Source organism: Phyllobates terribilis, unplaced genomic scaffold (assembly GCF_046119375.1).
Source record: "Phyllobates terribilis strain yellow unplaced genomic scaffold, ASM4611937v1 Scaffold_1__5_contigs__length_1240528914, whole genome shotgun sequence".
In the NCBI taxonomy this organism is placed as follows: domain Eukaryota; kingdom Metazoa; phylum Chordata; class Amphibia; order Anura; family Dendrobatidae; genus Phyllobates; species Phyllobates terribilis.
Window position 1 is genome coordinate 537716828 of NW_027362761.1, and position 22942 is coordinate 537739769.

The following is a 22942-nucleotide window of genomic DNA, read 5'->3' on the forward strand; positions in this document are numbered from 1 at the left end:
AAAAGCTACACGTGGTCACAGTAATCAAGGACTGGTCAAGACCCTCCACTATCAAGGAAGTGCGGCAGTTCCTCGGGTTGGTGGGCTACTACCGAAGATTTATCCAAGGCTTCACCAAGCTGGCGGCACCCATGGAGGACCTCCTAGTAGGCCAGTCCAGGAAGGCCAAAAACCCGAAGCCTCCATTCAAATGGGATAAGCTGGAATACGAATCCTTCAGTAGGCTGAAGATGGCTCTCACAGGAGACGAGATCCTGGCCTACCCTGACTATGGCCAACCCTTCATACTCCATACAGACACAAGCAAAGTGGGGCTAGGAGCGGTGCTGTCCCAGATACAGCAAGACAGAGAAAGAGTGATTGCCTATGCCAGCAGGAAGCTCCAGCCCACAGAAAGGAATCCCGAAAATTACAGTTCCTTCAAGTTGGAGTTCCTCGCCGTAGTCTGGGCTGTGACAGAGCGCTTCAAGCATTATCTCGCCTCCTCCAAATTCACTGTCTTCACGGATTATAACCCGCTGATGCACCTGGACACTGCAAAACTTGGTGCCCTGGAACAAAGATGGATGGCCCGACTGTCTAATTATGAGTTCACCATCAAGTACCGGGCTGGGCACAAGAATGCAAACACCGATGCGCTGTCCAGGATGCCTAACTTGCCAGATGGGGGAGCAGACCTGGAAGAGCAGGAGGAGATAGAGATTCCCGCTTTCCACCGTCATGGGGTAACCCAGTGCTCCCATTGTGTGAAGATCAGGTGCTCTGCCAACAGAGAGGCCACGTTCAATCCATTGCCCCACCATGGATGGGCAGAGACACAAGATAGTGACCCGGCTGTCCGCCTAGTCAAGGAGTTGCTGACATGAGCTGACTCGTACCCTGATCCAGATGCTCCATAGGAGACCAAACAGCTGTGGAAGGAGAAAGGCAAGTTATTCATCTATGAAGGGAAGCTGTGTCGAAGAGCCATCAACTCCCGGACACATGAATTGGTCTGGCAGGTGGTAGTCCCGAGGCGGGATGCGTCAATGGTCTTGGAAGCGTACCACGATGGAGCAGGAGACTTTGGCTGGAAGAAGTTGGAAGTCCTGCTACGTGAACGGTTCTACTGGGCTGGCATGAGGAAAGCAATCGAGAGGTGGTGTCGAGAATGCGGACCATGCAACCTGAGAAGAAAAGACCGTGACAGCCAGAGGGCTCCCCTGCAGCCCATCATCACCAAACAGCCACTAGAACTGGTAGCCTTGGACCTCGTGAAGCTAGCCCCAAGCAGGTCAGGCTATGTCTACGCCCTCACCATCGTAGACCACTACTCCCGGTTCCTGGTAGTAGTGCCAGTGAAAGACAAGATGGCTCAAAGGGCAGCCAAGGCATTCCAGCAGCACTTCTGTCGCCCGCACGGTTACCCAGAATGTGTGCTTACTGACCAAGGTCCAGCCTTCGAAGCGGAAGTGTTCCAAGAATTCTGCAACCTGTACGGCTGCAAGAAAATCAGGACAATGCCTTATCACCCCCAAACCAACGGGTTGTGTGAGAAGATGAACCAGGTGGTGATAGACCTGCTGAAGACGTTGCCCCTTGAGGAACGCAGCCTGTGGCCAGAAAAGCTACCAGATCTGGTGGACCTCTATAACCATATTCCAGTAAACTCCACCAACTGCACACCTGCTTACCTGATGAGAGCAAGACCTGGTAAGCTGCCCATCGACCTGGACATGGGAGTCCTAACACCAGATACGGCCTCACCAGATGCAGATTGGGACACTGAGCGGCAACAACAATACCGCAAAGTGCAAGAGAGTGTTGAAAGAAAGTCTGTCCCAAGCAAGACAAAGACAAGAGAAGACTTACAATCAACACGCACCTGCTGTTCTCTTATCACCTGGAGAACAAGTCCTTAAGAGAAAGAGGCGACTCCACAAATTGGATGACCAGTGGGAGGTAGAGCCGTACACCATCCTACCCTCGAGTCATGATAACACGAAGGTGTGCCTCATTAGTAAGGATGGAGGAGAAACATCAGCAGCAGTTTTAAGAGACCCCTTGAAGAAATGTCCCGAGCAACTGAAATACCCTAAAGAAGACAAGGATAGTCCTCAACCCACAGAGGAAGTGGAAGAAATGGTCAAAACAGTACTCGGAGAATTTCCCCGGTCATGGACACAAGTGAACAATGCAATTGTTGTGCCAGTCCTTACCTTTCTCCAACCAGCACCTCAGGAAGCTGCAGAAGTCCCAGAAGAGTTGGAAGAACAGTTGGCCCCGGAGGCAGAAGTTTCATCAACAGCAGACCAGGAGAATCAACCCTCTGCTAATAGTGAACCTGTCGTACCCACGGTAAGCCAAAGAATCCGTAGGAAGTTGCCCAACCTACCAGTGTCACCTCAAAATACTAGTGATGCAGTTCACACTGAACCCACCACACCAGGGGTAGACACAAGGGACCAGAGTAAAGCACTGACAGATAGTGTACTCTGTAGATCTACCAGAGCTACAAGAGGTCAGCCCTATGCCCGTTGGAGAATTTAAAAATGCAAGTTTAAAGTATAGAAAAATTTTGAAATGTTTTATATGTGTGTTTTTCCAGTTACCCGAAAAGGGATCCAAAGACTTTTAGGTTATGGACAGTGAATAACCAAGAACTTTCACTTGTAAATAGTTGCACTTGTAAAAGTGCCCCCTTGTGACAGACCACTGAACAAAAACCTGTTTGAGGTGGCCGAAGACGTGGTCCAATACCTGGATCATCTCTGCCCTGCAGCCACCCCAGGGCCTCCGTGGAGGGTTTTGGACGGGTCCCTCAAATTACACCTTGCGTGTGGGATGGACACCTGGTTGCAGATTATACTGTAACCTATCAAGGACTGTAATGCTTGTAAATATTCTAATGTACCTTGTGCTATTGTTATTGTTACCTGTTATTTTGCAAAAATATGTTCAGTCCCGGAGTACTGAAATTAACTAGGGGGGAATGTGGCACTCCAGAGGGTCTGGTTGCCACAGTGGTATTGCTTCCCTCAAAAGAGGTAATACCATGTCTGGAAGCAAGCGGGGGCCCTTTTGGTCAGGTACACTATACATGCAACACTTTCCTGGCTCCAGGCCAGCAAGGGGAGACCCCTCCCCTTGGCAACTGGATCTGGAGGCGGGGTTAGTTCAGTCTAGTGTCAGGAGTCGAGTTTAGGAAACTGAAGACAGAGGAGCTAGGGACTGGAGCTGGAGATAGCTCGTCCTAGATGGACTACACAAGGAACCGGACACCAGAGTCCGAGGCTGTGGGATCCTTCAGGCCCAGCAGCAGATACCGCAGGGCAGGAGATTGCAGGTCTCCTGTCCCCTATCAGATGCCCGGAGGCTCAGCAGCACCAAGGGACCAGTACCGCCAAGGAGGAGCGAGGCATCCACAAGGCCTGAGCTGCCAGCCATACTAGTGAGCACAGCACATTACACTCAGGGACGTGGGCTACAAAACAACTACAAGCAGAATAGCCAAAGAGAATAGTGAGCACGGCAGGCCTACAACTCCACCTGTCCAGGAGGACTCTATGCCTGCTCCCAGACTGACCAGACTCTTATCTCTAGCCAGTACTCCAGTCCAGGCCTGTCTAATTGCTACCAGTAAAGACCTTGGGACTGCACTATACGGACTCTGTGGTTATTTCTGCACCGCGACACCCTGCACAACCACCATCATCCACACACCCTGCCCTGAAGCTAACTCTTCCTGTGGGGAGTTATACTACCTTTGCTGCTATACCACCAGCTTCAGAGGACTGTTCCGCAGCGGCGGTCACTATTAACCGCGCTCCACAGGTGGCGTAGTCGGACATTTTATAACCTATATACATCTACTACCCTTGGATTGACCACCTGGGTCACGGACCGGGTCACCGCCACTGTGACTACAACCCCCAGCATCTACCGGCCCGGCTAAGGGTACCCCACGGCCCAGGGGGCGCGTCACACACAAAGGAAATAAACATGTGTATAACAAAACACATATAATGGCAATAATTTTCTGGGAGGAAAAATACTTCATTTTCTGGAATAATTTCATCACTTCAACACTTTCGACCATTACTGTATTTCAAGCCATATTATTCCAGAATTTTGGAAAGAAAAACTGTTTGATGAAGTGGCCCCTATGTGTACTGTTGACAAAAAATACCGGCAGAGTCTGGTTTGCTGTTTATGCCCCTCATACGGCTATCTCTCCTGAGCTTCCTTACACAAGAACTCTTGGCTCTGCCGGAGAACAAAAAGGATCGTCTCTCAGAAATCCAACAGGCCAGGTACTTCTCTGGAGGCCGCATACACATTAGACTGTTGGTTGATCCCCCAATAATATTAGGTTCGTTAGTCTAATGTGTATGGGGCCTTTAGTACAGATGTAACTTAGAATGAGGAAGATAGCCATCACTTCTGGGGAGGTTCTGCTGCTCTGGCATCTTTTGGGCTCTGCCAATGTGACATGACACCTGCAAACATTCCAACAAAACCTAAACTCAATTACAATGTTCCTTCCATTACTTCTCTAAATGCAGGGGAAAAAGTCCAGGAAAGAATCAATGATTGTTGCATATTGTATATGTGTGATGATCTCCACTTCTCATGTCCTGATTAATGAAACTCACCTCAAAGCGTCTGTTTCAGTTCTCTGCCACCAGGGGCCACTAGATTATATTTAAAGGGGCAAACATCCTATATCCCATCTTAATGTGTTCACACCCTAATGCCACGGCCCCACTATCAGTATTCGGTCAGTTTTTTTTCTCAGGAGTGGGAGCCAAAACCAGGTGAGGAACAATCAGAGAAAAGGTATAATAGAAACAAGTCACCAATTCTGCATTTATCACCCACTCCTGGTTTTGGCTCCCACTCCTGAGAAAAATTACTGAGCGAATACTGACCAAATACTGATAGTGGGGCCGTGGCCTTACAGTCACATATTACTATTAAAGGGTAACTATCAGTCATAAAAAGTTTTATTATATTACAGGGGCTGCAAAGTGTTGAGGGTCTAAAAATCCGAACACCCACATATCAACAAGTCTTTGCAGAAATTGACGTATTAAAAGGTTTTACAAATGATAGCTACCTTCTGAAGGGGTCGTCCAGACTTATGGTATTGATGAGCTAAGCTCCAATTCACTTTACCAGCCGCGCTGTTCTTGCTAAGTGCTGCTTCGGAAGTGGAAAATAGCTGATGAGTGTGTGCGCTTGTGTCAGCCCCCACCGCTCTGATATTGATGACCTGTCCTAGGAATAGCTGATCAATATCTTAAGCTAAGAAAATCCCTTTAATGGCAAAAATGAAGACAAAGCAAATGGAGCAACAAAAAATAGTTTTAAAAGGAAATGCACACAATTACCGAAAGGAAGGGGGAACATGAGGATAATCATACCTCCCAACTTTTGAAGAACAGAAAGAGCGTGCTGTGGAAAATTTTGGCCATGCCCCTGATCACACCCCCCACTCTACGCCCATTTACCATTTCTTTCTTCCCTGGCAGGAGGAGTTGTCAGAGGGGCGGTGGCAGTGAGGAATATTCAGCAGACACCTGAGACTGCAGGGTGCAGACCCAAATCCGGGACTGTCCGCTTTATCTAGGACAGCTGAGACTAGAGTGAATCAATTCACAGGACTCTGGTGCAGCGTCCAGGTTAGTGTTACATGGCGGCTGCAATTGAAGCCTGTGAGTCTCTAACCTTCCAGCGTCCCTGGTGCTGCTTTTGATTAGCCAACGCTGTGCATCCTGCTCATCTCTGGTTGGGACCTGTGGATTTATTTTTTGTTCATTCATTCACAGTCGGAGCCACCAGAACTTTCTCATCTTTATTTAGCTTCACTATGCGATATTTGGCTTTTTGTGTCTGTAAGGCGCGTTCACACGTAGCATAAATATTGTGTTTTTGTTTTATGCAGGTGTCCGCACCAAACTACTATTATTGCGTTGTGTCGTGAAGACACCTGCAGAAAAAGTGCAGAAAAAGGCAGCATTTAGACTATGTGCCCACGATGCAGAAATGCTCCGGATTTTTCCTGAACTTTTCTGCATCTCCCCTGGCAGAAAAAATGCATGCGGATTGTACATGCGGATTGTACATGCGGATTGTACACGCGGATTGTACATGTGTTTTTCCTGCCAGGGACAAGCGGTTGTCACGCATTTTGCACATGCGATTTCGCATGCGGGTTGTCAAGCGCTTTCCAAGCGATTTTAGCATCACCTGGAAAGTGCTTGACAACTTGGTCACACTATATAAATCAATGCAACCGGCATGGATTTATATAGTGTGACCAAGTTAGTTAAAAAAAAAGAATACAAATGGTAAAAAATAAAAAAAAACATTATACTCACCTTCCGATGGCCCCCGGTCTCTTTCTCCGGTCTCCCCAGTGGACCGCGGTGGTGTAAAAGGACGTTCCATGACGTCATTTAGTCATGTGACAGGTCACGAGACCGCCAACGTCAGACATAAAAAATACAGATGTATCTCTATGTAATCTGCCTGTGCAGTCAGAGCCTGCAATACAGATCAAGTATACAAAATTCTCCCACTGACATCACCAGAGCCTGTGGTTCAATTGCTTTAGCTCCTGCTTGTAATGTTGAAGGTTGTGGGTGCAAGTACTCACAAAAAAACAAACAAAAAAAAGACATTTTTGTAATTGCTTTTTTTATTTTTACTAGTTTTATAGGAACAAAAAAATCTGACATATTCTTCGCCTGTAGAATACAGGGAACATAGTAATATACTGTTATATACAGTGTATCTCTATGTACATGTATAATCTGATTCTGGGTTCACTGTCTGCAATACAGGTCAAGATTACCAAATTCTCCCATTTACAGTATTGTGGGCTGTGGTTTATAGCTAGAGTGGCTGCCTGAGAGCATAGAAACATGACTTCGAGTTCTGGGATCATAAGTGAATATTATAATTTAATTTTCTTTCAATACAGAGATATTTGGCCCTACCCCCCAAAGGAGGAGGAGCAATGGATTGATGACGAGATTGAAGAGAGGTGAGTATGAGAATTCGGGACAAAGCCCTGAAGGCTTTGCCGGGACAGCTGGACTGAGCCTTCAAATTGGGACAGTCCTGCTGAATCTGGGACGGTTGGGAGCTATGGATTACACGAGTCTACATGACTTGAGATCTATTAAGTGCTATACAGTATACTGCTCTCAATCTCTAAACATGAATATTTTATAGTTATACTAACTGCTGCATTATTTATCTCCTTAGACTGTAGCTGATGATCTCCTCGTGCTTGAAGTTTTTGGCTTAAACTGTTCCAATACCCTTTACAAATATGATTAGAAGAATACGATTTCCCCCATCAGACAAACCTTGTAGTACGTGTTGTCACTTAAGGCGCAATTACTCCGGCCAATAATCCATCAGGTTCTAACGGTAACGACCCATCCTTCACAATAATTGGGTAATGTGAATGGGTTGAGTAACTGAACGATGTGTCCAAAATCACTCGTTTATCATGTTTAAAATAGTTTAAGGGAGCGAAAAAAAATCCCGTTTATCTTTTGAAGATTGTGTAATGTAAAATACATTTATAGTAACATAACATATAGTGTTACGAATGACATAAGCTGAAACATAAAACTTTATACAGTAGTGAACGTGTAGTCCTCTGACTGGTGTGTCCTCTAACGTATTCTTTTTTGCTTCGCTTATATAGCACTATTACTGGTTCATCTCATTAAATTAGAATCAAAAAGTTAATTTATTTCAGTTCTTTAATACAAAAAGTGAAACTCCTATATTATATAGAGTCATTACAAACAGAGTGATCTATTTCAGTATTTATTTCTGTTAATGTTGATGATTATGGCTTACAGCCAATGACAACACAAAAGCCATTATCTCAGTAAATTAGAATACTTTATAACAACAGCTTGAAAAATGTTTTTAAAATCTGAAATGTATGTTCAGTAAATGCCCTCAATACTTGGTCGGGGCTCCTTTTGCATCAATTACTGCCTCAATGCGGCGTGGCATGGAGGCGATCAGCCTGTGGCACTGCTGAGGTGTTATGGAAGCCCAGGTTGCTTTGATAGCAGCCTTCAGCTTGTCTGCATTGTTGGGTCTGGTGTCTCATCTTCCTCTTGACAATACCCCATAGATTCTCTATAATAGATTCTCTATGGGGTTAAGGTCAGGCGAGTTTGCTGCCAATCAAGCACAGTGATACTGTTGTGTGTAAACCAGGTATTGGTACTTTTGGCAGTGTGGACAGGGGCCAAGTCCTGCTGGAGAATGAAATTTCCATCTCCAAAAAGCTTGTCGGCAGAGGGAAGCATGAAGTGCTGTAAAATGTCCTGGTAGACGGCTGCGCTGACTTTGGTCCTGATAAAACACAGTGGACCTACACCAGCAGATGACATGGCTCCCCAAACCATCACTGATTGTGGAGACTTCACACTAGACCTCCAGCAGCTTGGATTGTGGCCTCTCCACTCTTCCTCCAGACTCTGGGACCTTGATTTCCAAATGAAATGCAAAATTTACTTTCATCTGAAAACAACACCTTGGACCACTGAGCAACAGTCCAGGTCTTTTTCTCCTTGGCCCAGGTAAAACGCTTCTGGCGTTGTCTATTGGTCATGAGTGGCTTGACACAAGGAATACGACACTTGTAGCCCATGTTCTGGACACGTATGTGTGTGGTGGCTCTTGAAGCAATGACTCCAGCAGCAGTCCACTCCTTGTGAATCTCCCCCAAATTTTTGAATGGCCTTTTCTCAACAATCCTTTCAAGGCTGCAGTTATCCCGGTTGCTTGTGCACCTTTTTCTACCACACTTTTTCCTTCCACTCAACTTTCCATTAATATGCTTGGATACAGCACTCTGAACAGCCAGCTTCTTTAGCAATGACCTTTTGTGGCTTACCCTCCTTGTGGAGTGTGTCAATGACTGCCTTCTGGACATCTGTCAAGTCAGCAGTCTTCCCCATGATTGTGAAGCCTACTGAAACAGACTAAGGGACCTTTTTAAATGCTTAGGAAGCCTTTGCAGGTGTTTTTTGTTAATTATTCTAATTTACTGAGATAATGACTTTTGTGTTTTCATTGGCTGTAAGCCATAATCATCAACATTAACAGAAATAAACACTTGAAATAGATCACTCTGCTTGTAATGACTCTATATAATATATGAGTTTCACTTTTTGTATTGAAGAACTGAAATAAATTAACTTTTTGATGATATTCTAATTTAGTGAGATGCACCTGTATATTCCATATTACTTTACATACAATCTGAATTCCCTATCAGTATGTCTTTGGAGTGTGGGAGGAAACCCATGCAAACTCCTTGCAGATGTTGCCCTTGGTGGGATTTGAACCCAGGACCCCAGTGCTGCAAGACAGTAGTGCTAACCACTGAGCCACCATGCTGCCTAAATGGATATAGGGATAACTGGGACGGCTTAATGGGATCGGACTTGGGTCAGAAAAGATTAGTAAAATATATGCAAATCGTTCATTAGAGGACAATGCTACAAGGCTACAGTGCTAAGCACTCAGTTACCGTGCTTCCCTAGTTATCTATGGCTCTACAATTACTTTAAAACCTGATGTTAGAACACAGCTCAAAGACTAACTCAAGCCTCAGCCTTTCAGAACTGCCACCATCTCTGAATTTCAACCTTTTCCTTCATTCTAATAAGCCTTTTTTAGTGGCTTAGCAATATGTGAATAACTATAAAATTAACATTAAACCTAAACTTGCGCTATGCAAATCAGTAAGTGACTTTTTGGGGAGAGGGGGTATCGATTTCCCCAAATTAATTCTCTCTGTCATCATGTAAATATACCCCTGTGGGTGTGAGTATCATGATTTGCAAGAGCGACGTCGCCGCAGGCTCTCTGCATATGTTGAGCATGCGCTCAATGTTCTGCCTCCCTGGCAATGCGCATTGCAGCTGGGTGTAAGCTCCATGGCTTCATTGGTGCACTGTGCATATCCACATACCCTGAGTGGCAGAACATCGTGCACATTCGTGGGATTTGCAGAGAGAACCAGTGGTGACGTCGCTCTTGAAAATCATGTCACTGGAGTGCTTATTTGATTAGTCCAATGTATAAGACTAGGGTCAGCGAACTTAGATTACTAGCACCATTCAAATGGTGAAATATAAAAAAAAAAGGTGGAGTGGTGCTTTTGACTTTTTTTTTCTTTTGCTACAGATGCTATACTCAGGAATCTTCTCTAGAGGGCGCCAAATGATTTAAAATCTGTCAGTGTAGAGCATACTGTGAAGGACAACTACTGCACATGCAAAAGAGGCTAAAGTTTATTTTTTTAATTTTTATTCCAAATTATGGACCAAAAGACGACTGATAATTCAAGATAGCGATTCTGACCTTTAGGCTGAGTTTACACGATGCGTATTTAATGCGTTTCCGCGGCGTTTTTGCAGTTGCGGAAACGCATTAAAAACGCATGGTAGACTCCTATCTGGGGGGAAATCACTTCATTGCAAAGAGTAAATGGGAAAGGGAGGTGGGTACCCTCACAACAGAACAATGGGAGGCAATTCTAGAATATGTCCCGAAGATCTCTCTAAGCGAGCGGGCACGGATCTCCCAATTATACATAATACATAGGACATACAAAACACCGCTGCGCCTGTACAAGGCGGGCTTGAGGGGAGATTCCAGTTGCCCTAGATGTGGCACGGACCAGGCCGGACTGCTACACATGCTATGGTCATGCCCGCGGCTAGTGGCTTATTGGTTGGTCGTTGTTAACAAAATTGAGAGGGCTTATACATGTACAATTGACAGAAACCCGGTGCTGTGTGTTTTGGGGGAGGTGGATGGAATACCTGTCTCAGAACATTACAAAGTGGCGATAGCGCGATTGCTATATGTGGCACGCAAACTAATAGCACGAAAATGGACAGATTCGGAACCCCCCACTAGGAGGGAATTTATTGCTCAGACACGTACGGTAATGCATTTAGAGGAAAGCATTTACAGGCGGAGGCATGGAGAGAGAACTTTTGGGAAAATATGGTCCGCATGGATGGCGGTAATATGATTGTCAATGTTCCCAGGTATGCCCGGCATAAGGAGTATTGGCGGGAGGGGGGAGGGGGGAGGGGGGAGAGGGTTTTGATTGTATTACTACACGTTATGTGAATTGTTATATGTATATTGATAACTGTTTGCTGTAAATTTTTGAAACCTAAATAAAAATAATTGGTTTAAAAAAAAAAAAAAAACGCATGGTAGAAGGGCAGCAATGTTCCCCAATTGAAATCCGCATGTGCTGTGCCCATGATGCAGATTTTTCCGCAGCGTAAACGCTGCGCTCAAAAATCCGCAGCATGTCAATTAATTTCGCGTAAACGCGGCGTTTTCGCCGCCATTGACTTGCATTAGAACGCACCAATTCCACAAGACTGCATCTGTACTTGCACTATTGGCGCGTTCTAATGTGCGTATGGTACCCGGGTGTGGAGGAGAGGAGAGTCTCCTCCGGACCCAGGTACCATTAAAAAATCTGTAAAAAAAGAATAAAATAAAAAATAAATGTATACTTACCTTCTGTCGGCCCGCGCTGCGCTCCTGCTTGGTTCCCGGCACTTTGCAGTGAGTTGAAGGACCTGCGCTGACGTCAGAGTCATGTCATTTCAATTCAATTCAAAGATGCCGGCGAGGGAGAACGGATTGAGCAGGACAGCGCGGGCCATCGGAGGTAAGTATATACACTCTCTCGGGTCACACTATATAAATCCATGCTGTTTGCATGGATTTATATAGTGTGACCTAGTTGTCAAGCACTTTCCAGGTGATGCTAAAATCGCCTGGAAAGCGCTTGTCAATCCACATGCGGAAACAATCTGCATGCGTTTTTTCGGTCAGGGAGATGCAGAAATGATGCAGAAATTTTCTGCTTCATTTCTGCATCGTGTGCACATACCCTAACAATACTGAACCAGGGGTCATTCTCAGCACTTTTATTTTAGACCTGCAGATAATGCATGATACGCCTGATATCTATATATCAGGGTCATTATCAGCATTAGTTATTATTCCTCACCTGAAAAAAACACATAGTATTATGAATGATGTGTAATATTTGGGGGACCTGGTACAGATTCTGCACTCGGGCGTCGGAGGTTTATGATCCGTCTCTGTTTTTCAGTATTATTATAGGGGTAGTTCCTACTATTATTATGGATTGGCGTCAGGTTTTTAGTCTTATTATGGGGGAGGGAAGTTTGCAGGATTCTCGGTATCAGCAAATACATGTACATTGCTGCGGAGCTCGGCCTAGCTTCTCTCAGTTGTCATGACGACCGGCTGTCTCCAAACATGACCAGCTGCAGCCCCCACACGGCTGCCCCCACTACTTCAGTGCCACCTCCGCCCGACGTGTGTGGGCAACACCACTGACTCACCAGTGTAATGTCACTCTGTTCTCTGTGCCACATGCATCCTTGATGTTCACTGATGGACTTAACTACAGGAAGTGCTGTCTGTAGTATATATCAGATTATACATAGAACCTGGCATGCTGGGACTTGTAGTTATATAGCACTGGTTTCAAGTGAGACACCACTGGCATAGGTTTGGAAATCCTGTTAATCCAGCATGTGATGAATACAATGCTGTAATTTCCATTTACTGACAGCAAGCAGAAATCTGGATTAGAACTGAAACACAAAAAGGGGAGATTTATTAAACTATCTTGGTTTACTATAGCAAGCAGTCATCATTATGCGTTTTCAGCAAAGATGTGGCCCATGCTGAAAATGAACACGAGTCTTAGTCAGTGCCAGAAGACTGAAGAGAAGGCCAAAGAAGCAAAGACTGAAGAGAAAGACCAAAGAAAAGAAAACCAAAGAAACAAAGACCAAAGAGAAGACCAAAAAAGAGAAAACCAAAGAGAAGGCCAAAGAAGCAAAGACTGAAGAGAAAGACTAAAGAAGAGAAGACCAAACAAGCATAGACCGAAGAGAAGGCCAGCGAAGCAAACACTGAAGAGAAAGACTGAAAAAGACAAGACCAAAAAGCAAAGACCGAAGAGAAGTCCAAAGAATAGAAGGCCAAAGAATCAAAGACTGAGGAGAAAGACCAAAGAAGAGAAGACCAAAGAGAATACCGAAGAAGAAAAGACCAAAGAGAAGGCCAAGGAAGGAAAGACTGAAGAGAAAGACTGAAGAGAAAACCAAAGAAGAGAAAACCAAAGAAGAGAAAATCAAAGAAGCAAAGACGAAAGAGAAGGCCAAAGAAGTAAAAGCAGAGGAGAAGATCAAAGAAAAGACCAAAGAAGAGAAATCCAAAGAAGAAAAGACCTAAAAAAAAGGCCAAATAAGCAAAGACTGAAGAGAAAACCAAAGAAGTAAAGACTAAAGAAGCAAAAGACCAAAGAAGCGAGGACCAAAGAATAGAACGAAGAAGTGAAAACCAAAAAGAAGACTAAATAGACGACCGAAGAAGAGAAGACTAGACTAAAGAAGACCAAAAAAAGATAAGACCAAAGACTGAAGAAGAGAAGACTAAAGAAGAAGAGACCGGAGAACGATTTGAATCGAGCAGTGGATAGGGCCGGAAATTGTGGTGGCGAGGGACAAGCCTAGGCAGGCGAGTATATTCTTTGATATTTTTTTAATCCCCTCCCAACCTCTATTTATCATGCTTTGTGATCTTGGAGATACCCCAGAACATAATATAAGTCTTTGTAGGACAGATTCAATTCAGACCTATTTTTTTTTCATATCAAATCAATTCTGCTGGCCAATTTGAGTGAATTTACCCATAACGAATTTCGGGAGATTCACTCATCTCTAGATACGGTATAATGCATAACCGTACTTGCCTGCAGCAGAGCATTGAATTAAAAACGCTTATGACAAATGATCTAGTAAGTATTGTCACAGAACATTTTTGTATCATATTCACAGGGCCTCCACTAAATTTGACTCCTACCCACAGATTAGGTGGAGGAAGTGCCTTCGGGCACAAAGTGTCAGGCAATATTTTGCAACACACTCTTATTTTTGGTGGCATTATTTTTGTGGCACTAATATGTCAGTTCTATATAAATATAGACACCATGACTCTGTGTTGTGGACACAGGGCAGCAACATGTGGGGGATTAGAAAATTGGAGATGTTCTTCAAAAGCGAAAGATGCCTGGGGAGCAAACTCTGTGTGTTCACGTCTGCAGTTCTTTACATCTCCATTTACATTCATAATGTGTCTACCACTCACATCAAAGACCACCAAAAGAGGTCCACTGATGGCCACTTGGCAAACCTATGGGACTGAGAAGAGGTGCAGAGTATAGGGAAACAAATCAATGGGTAAAGAATCAAGCAATATGGTGGTCATTATACTGGTCTCTTTCTAGGGTAAGGAAGGTTTTTAGAAAATAAAAAACTATACGCTAACTAGGCCTCTCATCACCCCTCGTGCTCACATGGAGCAAAACACAGGTCACTCACATCATGTGTATATCGTGCCTTATGTGAACTTGTGGGACAACATGAGACAGTCAGTATTTGAAGACCTATCACCGTTCTGAAACTAGTGAGAACCAGGCATGGAGCTGCAGTGGGGACAGTTGAGGAGCGGGCTTAGGAAAGGTGAGTATATTTTAACATTTTTAACCCCCTGGCCCCCCATACACTATGCTTTTGGGTCTGGAGAGATTTCAGAGCATAATAATAGTCTGTAATAGGGGAATTGTTCAATTTGGGCCAATTCGAAGCTGCTTGTACTGTAACCCAGCTCATATTGGAGTGAATCGTTGCTAGACTGCAGTACCCGAGAACGGCCACTACACGATGTACAGCGCTGTTCTGCCTCTGTACACTGTGTGCAGTTGATTGGCGGGGTTGTCAGTTGTTGGACCCCCAATGAAAAATTTATTAACTATGTTAAGAAGACCACTGTCCTACACTGTCCTACTTAATAGATATTTCCCCAAAAAAGTTGTGACTGCCAGATCGTAAATACACAATGTTTCTTCTACACCTCCAGGGGTTAAGATTAATTTAGAAAAGACAGAACAGGGCCATTAACACCTCAGAGCAGCTGGCTGATGCCTACTGTGTATTATTAGTCATATTCCGCCATATACTCAGCGATCCCACTGATTAGAGTCGTGACTAGAATGGCTTAGTAAAGTTTAAAGTGTATATTGTTTCCATCAGATGAGAAGAAGACACGGGAACAAGTTGTTCCGTTCCTGAATTTTCTTATTAGTTAGGTTCTGGTATCTCCGAGACAACGCAAAACACTAGAGACGTTGTTCGGTGTGGGATCCCAGCCCTTGTGCATCTGCAGTATGAGGACAATATGGTGTATGCTTGCGCTGTATAGGCCACCAAGGTTCAGCTTCTGTAGCTCAGATCGCTGCTGTTTAACCATCTACAGTACATACTGTGGTTATTAAAATTGCAGTTGGGTTGCGTGCCTCTTCAGGTGCCCATCTTCCCATGTGATGTGAACAGTGATGCTGCTGTAACGTGGCGCAAGGCAGTAGCCAAGAGCGAGGTACTCCTCTCTTACGCCCCAACATGTTACATGAAGATGGAGGTCCTGGTTGGGTGTGTGGACTTGTGCTATGGGGGCGTTACACCCTCGCAGACCGCATGATACCGATGACTTTTGTTGGCCAGGATCAAATGTTGAGGACTTCAATGAGGGAGACCACCAATCGAAAATAAACTTTTAATTTAACGATAACTTTGTGGAAATTATGTACAGTAGGTAGCGGGTCCACGACTTTATGGACGTTTCCTTCGCAATACGGAGAATTTTTTACACACAGTCTCAATTCCTTTCTTGTTACTTGTTTGTTCTCTATCTCCACTGATTCACTTTCCTTCACCACAACCCAGCTTAGTACTACAGTCCAGTTAGCAAGAGTCCTATTCTCAACCCGCGGTTCAGCATTTTCTCTCTACTCAAGGGAACTATGTACCGAGTATGGCCAGTACTTAGCTTCTCTGCTACTGACACCTTGGAACTCCTGCCCAGGGCACTCTATCCGTCTCACATACCGTCCCATCGCCTCTCTGAGTTATACACTCGGGGCCATACTGCTAGGCATCCTCTCACAGGACCAGTCTCCAACTGATCACTCCGTCCTCCTGTCGGTTTTCCTTCTCTCTACTCCAGTTCACAATAACCACCGTCTCGGTCTCCCCTCACTTCGGGACACCCACGTGGTGTGGCACTGCTTACCGTCCAGACTTTTAAGTCTGCTTCAGATGCACTCTGGGCCCTAGCTGACATCCTGACAGAAAACTGTCTCTGTCCCTTCACCTTAGCCCCTTCCACTCTGGGCTAGTTCCAGTCATTAACTCTAACTCTCTAACAGTTGGGCAGAACACAATACCAACACTAATAATGCAGATTACAATGCACATTATACAATGCAACATTACACGAGTTCTTCAAGGAGTAACGTGGGCAGTATGTCCATCTCCTTACACTGCTATCTTTGCATTCTTAAAAAAAGCCCCGCCCGTGTTTGGGCTTCATAGATCTTCATACAGTACACGCAACATTTAAATTTCAACACCAAAAAGAAAAAGTCATGGAGTTATGGAAATCACAGGATGGATAGATATGTTATAATTATATGCAAATGATGACAAAATGGAAACATTTTAAAAATGTCGATTTATTTCTCGATTTATTAAGTATGGAGTATGAGCCACGTGCAGAAATCCCCACAAGTACACCTTGGCTGCTATCAGTGAGCTTATTCATGGTTGTCTGAGGATTATTCTGCTGCATTGAATGCACTTGGGCAAATCATCAAGATCCGCTGCTAGCAGCTCACTTTGCAATTGTCAACAATTAACATCCCAGATGTGTTCAATATGTACTGTTATTGTGCAGGGCACCAGGATGGTATTACTGCTGTTTTATTCAGCCATCACCTGCCCTTAACAGCTGTGCATGGAGCAGACCTCTGCCCACGGCTGTTAACCCGTTAAATGCCACTGTAAATCTGTGACAGTGGTATTTACAGCACGCATCCCATGGGGTGAACAAGCCATCATACGGAAAAATAAAAAACTGAAGTCTCTTGAAAGAAGGGGAGGAAAAAAATCAAAGGCGCAACAACAGAAAACAACCTGGTCAGGAAAGGGTCAATAAACGCAATGAACACTTTAAAAACTATATCCAAAAACAATGGCAAAATTTGTTTTTCTTCACCACATTTGGAATTTTTTCTAGTTTTTCAGTACATTACATGGTATAACAAAAGTTATAGTTCTTTGAAGAAGGGGAGGTAAAATATTGAAAGTGCAAAACTGAAAATCACCATGTCGTGAAGGGGTTAAAATCATTCACTTAAGTTTAAAACAGTGGAATAATGTCTTAGCTGTGAGGTTGGGTGACACAAAAATAGATATTGTTGTCAATCCTAATAAATGATTGTGCCAAAAAGTCCGATGAAAGTAAGCTTTGCACCCACCACTAGACTTGCATAGGTTAGGTTCCCTGCTGGTAAGATCTATAGGGATACTAGTATCTTCACATGGTCCACTTATTTAAAAATGTGCCAGAGATGGTTCATCATTAATATACTGATTACCAAATGGGAATGTTGGGCGATCAGACAAACGCCCCAGTCAAAGGCAAGAAAAAATCCAGTCTTGCCTTGTAGATGTCTAATCAGCTGATGATGGAAGGTCACATCGTGCAGTGGACCTTATCTACTAGGAAGGCAAACCCGTGCAGGACATATAAAAAGGGTTAATATAATAGTCATCATCCTAAATAAAATTGAATTACTATAGTACACCACCACACAATATATTCTTCTGGTCCATGCAGCCTTCACAGAACACCGACATTGTGTGATCAGGATCAATATTGAAAAAGAAAATTCTCCCGAATACAAAACTTTCACTTATTTGCTGATTATACATCCGTGTGGAGATGCCGTTCAGGGGACCAGTCAGGAGTCTCGTTGTTTCCTTCATCTTCTGCCAATTACCCATCATCCCTCATCTGACACACTTCAGGGGATCAGTGTGGACCTAATTTTCTGATTTCTCTCTGCAGTCTCGCTCCCTGAATACTAATGATGCTGTGCTGAGTTGTGGCGGTCATATGAGGACACCGACTGAATGCAAATATCTTGTCCATGATGGAAGCTTGGTGACCGGTGTCATCTTCTGCAGGATACATGCAAAGGTTTACCTATTACACATCAATATAACAACACAACCCAAGATATGGGTGATCCAAGGGTTAACAAAGAGATATATGCTAAAAATGTCTTACAATTATTAATTTTATTCAAACAATTTATTAAAAAAAAATAGCAGGGAGAGTCCGTATCAACAAACCACATGTGAACCAGTCCAAAAATATTGTAGCTACAGGCTAAGTGCAATATCACAGTACTATATAGGCTGAGGTATATATCAAATCACATATGCAATCTTGATTTTAATAAACAAAGTGTCAATGTAAACCAAATAAAGTGCATAATGCTTTTGTAAACCTTTGTTCCAATTGTTAAAGTGAATACACCTTGATCCACCCTCACAAGCCAATATATGGTTGATAACATACTCACTCATAACTACTCCCTGGTTTTGTTAACCCTTTCATCGAGTATACTCGGTCGAGCACCGAGTATGTATAGCGGGCTCGGGCTTTAAGTTTTCTTCACTGTGAACATGATTTGCGACTGTTTGACAGATTTGATACATGTGAGGAGTGCCTGTTTTTCCAGCATTCTTCACATATATTAAATCTGTCAAACAGTTGCAAATCATGTTCACGGAGCAACGAAAACTTAAAGCCCGAGCACGCTATAAATATTCGGTGCTCGGCCAAGCATACTCGGCGAAACGGTTAACAAAACATACTCGCTCATCACTACCAGGGAGGCATTAATAGATCTAATGAAAGCCGCCTCAATGTAAAGTGCTTAGTGCGGTTTTAATGAGGTATTTATATTTATACCTCTTTATCTATGATATAGCCTGAGGTCTAATAAACTTACTATTTAATGCTGGTTAGAGTCCACATGTGGAGAGATGACCCCCGACTATGCCGTTTCGCCAGTGCTTTTTCCAAGGGGCATTAACAAGGGGAAGGGGAAGTGCTCCTTAAATATCTTGTGATTGACAATGTCTCAGCAGGAGGGCTAGGGCGGTCAATCATTGTCCTGAGAGAGGGCGGCGCATGGGTCGCCTGCCTGGTTATCAACCATATATTGGCTTCTGAAGGTGGATCAAGGTGTATACACTTTATTTAACAATTGGAACAAAGGTTTACAAAAGCATTATGCACTTTATTTGATGTACATTGCACTTTGTTTATTAAACCAAGATATTTGATTTGATATATACCTCTGCCATATTGCACCTCAGCCTATATACAGTAGTACTGTGATATTGCCCATAGCCTTTAGCTATGATATTTTTGGACTGGTTCACATGTGGTTTGTTGATACAGACTCTCCCTGCTATTTTATGTTTAATAATTGTTTTTAATAAATTGTTTGAATAAAATGAATAATTTTCAGCATATATCTCTTGGTTAACCCTTGGATCACCCGTATCTTGGGTTGTGTTGTTATATTTAGTCTGAAGTGGTATGCATCGATTTTGATATTTGTGCTAATTGCTATTTATCACTGTTTTCGATTTTAGTTCCGTTATTTTAACTGTTTATTTGTTTATTTTAATTGTTTTTTATATATGCTCCTTAGGTCGTTGCGCCATAACAATTCTCATCAGGGGATGGATGGATTGAGCAATGGATAACAGTTGTAACTATACCTTCAGATGTGTTTTTCTACACCCCAGCTGGAGGGGCTGTTCCTCATTCATGTCAACCTTGGGATTTTTTCTCTAACCTGGAAAATTTTAGGAAGACTGCTTCGAACTTTGATCCCATTGACAACATTGAAGGCGATAAGAGAGGATATTACATCTTTTCTATCTGAACAACTTTACAATTTGGTTTCTGTACTATCTATCATGATCATTATTAATTGCAGTTGATATGGAAAATTAAGAGACTTTCCCCATTTGGAGCATCACATGTGGACAAAAGATGCATCCTTAATGATATCCTTAGGATAGGTCATCAATGTCTGGTTGGTGGGGGTGCCATAAATAGCACCCACGCCCATCAGCTGTTCCCAGTGTCGGCGACCGAAACTGCTCAGTTGCAGAGCTGCACAGCACAGTTGTATCGACTGTATAGTGGCGGTGTACTGCACGTCCGCCCCCTATTCAAATTAATACGGGTTGGTTAGCCATTATTCCGATGACAGAGATGTGCTGTGCAGTTCCGACAGGGAACAGCTGATGGGTGGAGGTGCCGGGTGTCGCACCCCCACCAATCAGACATTGATGACTTATCCTAAGGATAAACCATCAGTGTTAACGTCCTGGACAATCAATTTTACATTTGGAATGCAAAATACAGGGAATTTAAAGGAGGACCATTCACTGAACTTTTTTCATTTAAACTGAGTACCTTCTCCAATTGGCGCTGATCCTCTGATCCTGGAACAGTTTTTCTTTATTTTCTGTGCCACTCTATCCTAAAGTTATACGCCCCCCAAGAATAAGGAGGGCCCATTATTGCAGTTGTTAGGTTTTCATCCAAGTGGGTGTATACCAGAGGATTCTCTGTGAGCATTTGTCACATGCTTTTTCTTCTCTGTGACACTGGCCAATCAAAACAACTGCGTCTTAGAGGGAGAAAGCAAATGGCCACAGAAAAGGCCTCAGCTGCAACTTGGATCAGTGTGTTCTCCTGAGATTTATATCATGTGTCTCACAGAAGTAAAGGGTGAGCAGCAGCGGTGGAGAGCCGGACTCGACTGTAACAGACAATGCACTGCTGTTCTCTTGTGCTTCGGTGCTTCAATAGAAGGAACACAGTGACTACGGAGTTCTCAGCGTGGTCACGTGAGACAAATTGTTGTCAAAGTGAGGCTGCAGCTGTGACCTTTTCTGCTTCCCTTCTATGAGACAGACATGTTTTGACTACTGGGTTCAACCTGAGGAAGATCCAAGTACTGAATTAAAAAGACATTTGTTCATTATCCACCGATCTTTATGATTTGACTACCTACTGTCTTCTATTTTGTTTTTATTTACCTAAAATAAAGTTGTTTTAACCTTCCTTAACCCTCCGTCAGGGGCAACTGATCTGACTTAGTTTAATTTCTCTTTTTTCAGTGGTTTGTCTGGTTAGTGTTACTTTTCTGGTTAGTAAACATTTTTTTTCCACCTGATTATGTGTATTATTCTCATTTATTACATTCCTATTAAGGTAACTGATCACTTTTAGAGCATTGAAATTTTAAAAAAAGGAAAATATAGCCAATTTTCTAGCCTGTGCATGACAGGCGCAATGCCCCTAAACTCGTTATGAAACATATTGCCCCTGACGGAGGGTTAATAGACAGCGCCATATACTCTAGTTTCTTCTACTGCCACTAACAGAAGGCAAGAGAGATAGGCTGAACCTGCAGTACATAGATTACAGAGACTGTGCTGGGGACACTTTTAGGATGGGGAGCACGGCCCCTTTATGATGCACCCCGGGCACTCACTGACCCGAACGGGACAGGGGTCGCAGCGGTGAGTGAGCTGCAGGGATTTTGGCCCACTCCTCCATACAGATCTTCTCCAGATCTTTCAGGTTTCGGGGCTGTTGCTGGGCAACATTGAGTTTCAGCTCCCTCCAAAGATTTTCTACTGGGTTCCTGTCTGGAGACTGGCTAGGCCACTCCAGGACTTTGAAATGCTTCTTACGGAGCCACTCCTTAGTTGCCTTGGCTGTGTGTTTCTGGTCAGTGTCATGCTGGATGACCCAGCCACGACCCATCTTCAATGCTCTTACTGAGGGAAGGAGGTTTGTAGCATCGGCGTCTCTGCCCCTTGCTAGGCAGAGACGCCGTCCCTCTCACCTCCCCGCTTCGGGCGCGGCGTCCTCCAGCGCTTCTCTCCCCGCTGCTTCCTGTTCGTGCTCCTACCCCGGCAGTGTGCTTAGGGCGCGCGCCGTCCTTAGGAGTCCCCGGCCAATTGCCGTTGGACCTCCCATATATTAGGCACCTCCTCCAAAATGGAGGTGCCCGAGCAATGTTGTTTGCACTGTGTCTCACCTGTGCTTCAGCCCTCAGGTTCCGCTGCTAGCCTGACTTCTCGTCCTGCCTGCCAGCCTGTTACTTGCCTTGTCCGCCAGACCGCTCACCTGGGAGCGTCTACTAGTTACCTGCCTTGTCTGCCAGTCCGCTCACCTGGGAGCGTCCTTCAGTTACCTGCCTGTTACCTGCCTGGTCAGTCAGACCGCTCACCTGGGAGCGTCCACCAGTTACTTGCCTGTTACCTGCCTTGTCTGCCAGACTGCTCACCTGGGAGCGTCCACCAGTTACCTGCCTGTCTCCTGCCTCGTCTGTCAGCCCGCTCACCTGGAGCAACCACCAGTTACCTGCCTGTTACCTGCTGTCTCCGTCAGCCCCCTCACCTGGGAGCGCCCACCAGTTACCTGTCAGGTATCCGCCTCGCCTGTCTACTCAGAGACTGTCCCGGTCACTTGCCATGGCCACCTGCCTGTCTACCCAGAGACTGTCCCGGTCACTTGCCGTGACCACCTGTCTGTCTACCCAGAGACTGTCCCCGTCACTTGCCGTGACCACCTGCCTGTCTACCCAGAGACTGTCCCCGTCACTTGCCGTGACCACCTGCCTGTCTACCCAGAGACTGTCCCCGTCACCTGCCGTGACCACCTGCCCGTTTACCCAGAGACTGTCCCTGTCACTTGCTGTGACTACCTGCCTGCCTTCCCTGGGAGTCACCCGCTTCCTTACAAGGACTTCCCCCTTGTATTGCAGCTCAGAGGTTCCACCTCCCGGACCCGTAACAAGGTTGTTGGCCAAAATCTCGCGATACATGAC

At 44.5% G+C, this 22942-nt stretch overlaps 1 long non-coding RNA gene across 1 annotated transcript; it reads left to right on the plus strand.

Annotated features, from left to right (window-relative positions):
- The first annotated feature begins 5512 nt into the window (after positions 1-5512).
- LOC141168746 (uncharacterized) lies at positions 5513-21041 on the plus strand. The gene is made up of 4 exons (XR_012252274.1): positions 5513-5663; positions 6968-7030; positions 18073-18204; positions 19736-21041. It is a non-coding gene; the product is annotated as an uncharacterized lncRNA (long non-coding RNA).
- The last annotated feature ends 1901 nt before the right edge of the window (positions 21042-22942 follow it).